The sequence below is a fragment of the Leptonychotes weddellii genome, chromosome 10 (assembly GCF_054177405.1).
Source record: "Leptonychotes weddellii isolate Sample4059 chromosome 10, ASM5417740v2, whole genome shotgun sequence".
Taxonomy (NCBI): Eukaryota; Metazoa; Chordata; class Mammalia; order Carnivora; family Phocidae; genus Leptonychotes; species Leptonychotes weddellii.
Window position 1 is genome coordinate 100,651,216 of NC_138378.1, and position 5,984 is coordinate 100,657,199.

A 5,984-nucleotide genomic window follows, 5' to 3' on the forward strand; every position below is an offset into this window, starting at 1 on the left:
TATAGCCCAATACTATTTATCCATGTTCATGCGCATGTGGGTCGTTCTCAGTCCAGGCCTAGTTTGAATAATGCTGTTATGAATACTGTTGTATATGTCTTTTGGAGCACAAATTTAAGCATTTTTGTTGGGTAATGCCCAGGGGTGGTTGTATCGTAGGGTGTATATATGTTTAGCTTTAGTATTCACGGCCAAGTCGTTTTCCTAAAAGATGTTTTTGATTAACTTACTTTCCCCAAAGTTTTGCCTTAATTTCTAACTGCACAGCTTGGCATTTAAGTAGTGTAAATCATAACCTAAGATGCAAAGCCATCATTCCTCAAGTCCAGGACTGAGCCTTGCGGCGGGCAGGGGATGCTCTTACCCAGCAACCTCCTACCCAGTGTGCACGCTTGAACAATGGGCAAGCAAGCACTAAGTCGTAACAGATTCACGGTTGTTCTTTCTGGGCAGCTCCTATTACAGTGGTCTCTGCCTGTCACACAAGATCGGAGACCCTTAGAATACCTTTCCTAAGGTGAAAACATCAATACATCAGTGAGGCGACTCAGCTGTGAGGAGGAGATCAGATGTGCTGGGGGGTGCAGAGAGGACTCTGGGGAGGAAGGGAAATCTGAGCTGAACTTTGAAGGATGGATGCATTTGAAACAAAGAGAGCAAGAAACACCTTTTAGTTGTGTGCCCATAAAAAGAAAAGTTGGATAGAGAAGAGGAGTGTGCTGTAGGTTATTTACACAGAAAGGGGCCAAAACACCAAGAGCCTGACTATTTGGTTTGAGGCCATGGGCTGTGTGGATCCGAGGGGAGTGGTGTGAAATGGCCGCTCCGAAGGTAAATGCAGGGTCAGTCGGAAGAAAACGTAGCCAATGTAGCAGTAAGTCTGTGACTCTTTAAGATGTAAATACTCCTAAAAAAAAAAAATAAGAGTAACTAACTTAAATCTGTTTTAAAACTCATTCCTATTCAAATGTGTTTTTGAAATGTTCAGAAGAGAGAAAAATTGAAAGGATTTGTCCATTAGAAGTGTGGAAGGTGGTGGAGAAATAGGAGCAGGGACTGACCTGAGGCTAGTGGATGAGAGCTATAAGACCAGAAGTGGGCTTGAGGGAACAGAATGACCCCAGTGGGATTCTGGATGAGGGGCTCAGCCCCACGAGGTTGAGCAGGCTGAGAGCCCATTGGACCTCCTCAGAAGTCTCACCTGCACACAGGGGTGCTGAATGGGGTGACCACCAAATTCCTTCTAGCCTGATATTTGGTTCATATATAGTGAGTGACATCTTCCACACAGGCTAAGTGAATATTCCTAAGCCCAAGGAAAGTTATCTCTATGGGGGTGTCTGCACTTCTACAAAGCCACAGATTCGTGGCTGTTTAGTGTCCCATGGAGTCAGATGAAAGATGGGGCAGTTGCGAGTGGGTAGAGAGTGCCACAAAATTTTAACATCTCCAAATAAACATACAGTGAGCCCATAGGAACCCCTAGCATCACCAGCTAAGGCAGGGCGCTTCCTGCCCCTCCTCCCCCCAATCTACTCCCAAGGTATATGTTCCCTTTGGAGACTCTTTCCTCCTTGAAGGTTGACCTTGATTTTACTTTGTTGCCCAGGGTGCTTTGCCCTGGAAACTGCATAATTCCCCAGGAAGTAACCCCAAAGCCAGCAAGGATTGGAAGGGAAGGCTGTTAATGAGGCTCCTGAAAGCAAACCTCAACTTAAAACAGTTCTCGGGGATGTGAACAGAAAAACAGAAGAGCAGCCGAATGATTGACAGCTCACAAAAATATTTCATATCCTGTATCTCATTTCATCTTCATATCAAGAGGGGTGGAGAGGGCAGGCTTTATCATTCTTTACATTTTGCAAATGAAGAACCATCTATTTGTTCATTTAGTCAGCCTGTCAGGGAGCATTTATCAAGCATCTGTTTATTCATGATGTATTGCCTGGCTCTGTGAATCCAGAAAAAAATATATGCCATTCTTATCTTCTATAGCTCATGGCTGGGCCGCATTCTTCATTGTCTCCTCAAAGACAAATGTCTGCCCTAATAAGTAAAGGAGTGCTTGGGGTCTTCTGTTACAAACTATATCTAAATTAGACAAACCTAAATAGTAAAAACTTTCATGATCCTTTCAAACCATTAATTTTGTTGTCGGGAAGAAAAATTTTACTTTACCCTTCCAGCTTCTTTTGGCTGGTCTAAGAATTAAATTGACATGAAGCAGATTAACGGGGGAAAATCAAATTTAATTATGTAAGCAAGAGAGCTCCATAAGAAAATGAGGCCCACAGGCAGTTGGGCAGGCAATTGAGGCCTATATGCCATCCAGAACTAATGAAAAGGATGCAGGGGTCTAGGTCTTGAAAGGAAAGGAAAACAATCCACCCGAAGATGAAAAAGGGTAAACAAATGTTTGCTGGGTCCATAGCAACAATGGGAGATAGAGAGGAATTTTAACCAACAGACTTTTCTAGGTCCCACCCTGTCTATCACACCTAGTTCATATTGTACTGTAGTTATCTATGGTAATAGTTCCTTTTCTGAAATAAGTCCTCTATCTAAACTTTCTTAGGTAGTTAGGAGGGAGGCAAAAAAGAAAAACTTCTTGAGTCTTCTGTTTTTTAAAAATAAACAGCCTAAAATAATCCGCATGCCAAAGAGACACACTTTGGGGTGGCAAATTTTGCTCCCCTACATTGCAAAATAACTTCCTCTTTTACAAACAGGTCATGATCTATACATAGAGATGTGGGTTTTCCTATTCATAATCAGTAACCACAAAGCCACCTGAAAACTTCTCAGGAATGTCTGATGTCATCACATCTACAAAATGAATTAGAGACAAGACTTTAGCAGAGAGAAATGGCAGGCCACATCTTCAAGTCTTTTTGAGACATAAATGTAACTGTAAATGTTGAGTCTATAAAAAATTAATGAATCAATTAGAGATAAAATTCTGTTGCATTAACATAAGTTCTTTTTTTTTTTTTTAAAGATTTTATTTATTTATTTGACAGAGAGACACAGTGAGAGAGGGAACACAAGCAAGGGGAGTGGGAGAGAGAGAAGCAGGCTTCCCGCTGAGCAGGGAGCCCAATGTGGGGCTCGATCCCAGGACCCTGGGATCATGACCTGAGCCGAAGGCAGATGCTTAACGACTGAGCCACCCAGGCGCCCCGCATTAACATAAGTTCTTAATGATGGACCCAGTTAATCACATTTTATTCTCTGAATTCCTATTTGGAGCCTACCATTGTGTCTAGCATTGTGCCATAACAATTTATGTCAGTTAGACCATGATTTAAGCCAGTTTGTCTGTAAAGGGCCAGCCAATAAATATTTCAGGCTTGTTGGCCATATGATGTCTGTTGCAACTACCCAACTCTGCTGTTGTAATGTATGTTGTAGATACAGCCATAGACAATACATAAACAGGTAGTGTAGCTGGGTTTCAGTGAACTCTATTTACAAAAACCAGCAATGGGCCAGATTTGGCCCATGGGCCATGGTTTGCTAACTCCTGACTTAGACTCAAGTTTTTTCAAACTCCTTTATATCATTAGCTCTTTTGAGTCCTGAGAGTGTATACAATATGTGTCATCTCCATTTTACAGGTAAGGAAACCAGCTCAGAGAGGGTAAGGGATCTGCCCATGGTCACACAGTAGGAGGGGACAAACCCAGCCACCTCCTGGGTTTCCTAATTCCAAATCTAGTGCTCCACGACCACTGCACACTGTCTATGACACCAAAGAAGTACAGTCCCTGCCCAAGATAAATCAGGCAGTGCCGACAGTTAGTCTTGTTCTTTTGTTCCAGCTGTCGAGAGCCTGGAATTGATCATGTTTCCAATCCAATGCTCTTTATCATGCAGACAGACCATTGTGCAAGAAGCCTAGGTTTCTCTTCTAATTTTACCTCTGACAGCTTGGTGGGTTATGGCAGGATGCCAGAGTTCTCTGGAAATCAATCATTCCCTGGGAGGATTCTACAGGTCCGTAGCACCTGTGGATGAGAATGTGGTTCTTATTTCTTTTGTTTCCTTTCTGGAGCCCCAACTCTACCCTTATGTGTGTATGTTTAGCATGGGTACAGTGTCTGGCGCATAGTCCCACCTGGTAATGTCCCTCAGTGTTCACCAGCCAGTTAGCACCAAAAGGCTTCATGTGGATTCGGAGCACCAGGGACACCCCTCACCATCACAGAGCTCCACCTTGCACCTAACGTCTATAGAGAAGGCAAGTAGAGCCGAGTAGAAAAGTGAAATGGAGGCTCTGACTACTTATTTGCTGAGTTCAAATGAATCCTGACATGAAGCACGTGACAGAGGAGTCTAACAACCTCTGGGGAGCCAAGGAAAGGACGCTCAGGCAGAGACAGGGTGCCTTTAGGTTGCATACTCAAATATCATGTGCCTCAGTCAGCTTTTCCCTCTTCATTTGCGTAGTCGTATGTTATGGGCCTGCTCTGACACTGCTTACTTACAATAGTTAATAGGAGTTTCCAAATACAACCAAGATACACCTGGCCCTTTGCAGAGCACTGTGGCAATCTGAGAAAGAGTCAATTTCAGCCACAGGTTATAACATACAGAAGACATGTAAGACCTGCGAACTGCCCACATCTGGGTCTAGACTCTCCTTAAGGTGCCTTAGGAGTACTTATTTAAAGACAAGATATTTATGCGTTTGGCCTCATTCTGAAATTTGGAGGGTGAAAGCATCTTGGGATGGGCATTTTGTCCTCTGAGCCCGACAAGGCACCAAGACTTGTCATGAGATGCAATGTTTTCAGGCACGGAGAGGAATCTGAATGGCCTTGTGTTTGTTTACAGATGTAAATGTGGTTGGAAGAAGGAGTCAGGGTGGAGGAAGCTTTGCCTGATAGCCCATATCAGGAAGAAACTCAGGGGAAAACACAAGGCCCCAATAATAGCGTTTGGATCCCTGTAACCCAGGTTAGGAGTCGTCCCCCAGGAAGTATGAATGCACTTGTGACAAATGAGAACAGCCAGGAATCAGATTGTCCTCACCTCAGAGAGAGGTTAAGGGTGTGAGACAAACAGCATTCCATCGGTGTTAATCCTGTGGGGGGAAAAGCCGGTATGAGGCAGAGGAGGTTTCCGTGTGTGTGAATCACTCAGAGCAGAGCCCACAATGGGATCCAAGAACAAGATCGTTTCATGAACTGATCACTAGCGGTGCATGATGGGCTGAACTAAAGGTAAGTGTTTAGAAACTTATTTTATAGTAATTGATCAAATAATTTTACTTATGTTGAATCTGAAAAAAATTTTTTAAAGGAGGGCTTGTATTTTCTATATCTTTTTTAAATTTCATTTTTCTATTAATTTATTTTCATTGATTTCTGTGACAAGCTGAAAATAAAAAAATACAGCTGCTTCACTGGTGATAATTTGAGAAGCACCAGTTAGAAGGTGGTAGGGTGTCCTAGGTGGTAGACAGTGGGTCAGTAGACCTTCAGAATGAGGGGAACTCAGTGAAGACCAGACACACAAAGGTTTCCTGGTGGAGAGGATAAAGTTGGACTTTGGAGGATAGGCAGGATCTTGACGGATGAAGAGGCCCCTCAGATCGCTCCTACAGCTGGGAGGGAGTACTCATGCTTGGCATAGGCTTGTTTGCAGGCTGCTTCAGTGCATATACATTCTGTCCCAGGCACTGTACTGGCACAAATGGGAGCTGTTGCCATGGAGGGCTGAGCATGGTTATGGGAGCCAGGGCCCTGGGTTCTGGATAGGGCTCTGATGAATTTTCCCTGGGTAGCCCTGGGAAGATCACTTGACCCCTACTAGGCTGGAAAAGCCATGAGGGCAGGGACTATCTCTGATGAATGGTGCTTAGCTCAAGCCTGGCAGATAAAAATTCCCAATAAAATTTTTGGTGAGCCAATGGATGAATGGGTTTCAGTTTTAACACTTGAAAAATGAGAGGGGCTAGGTAAGATTGGTGGTTTTCTTTT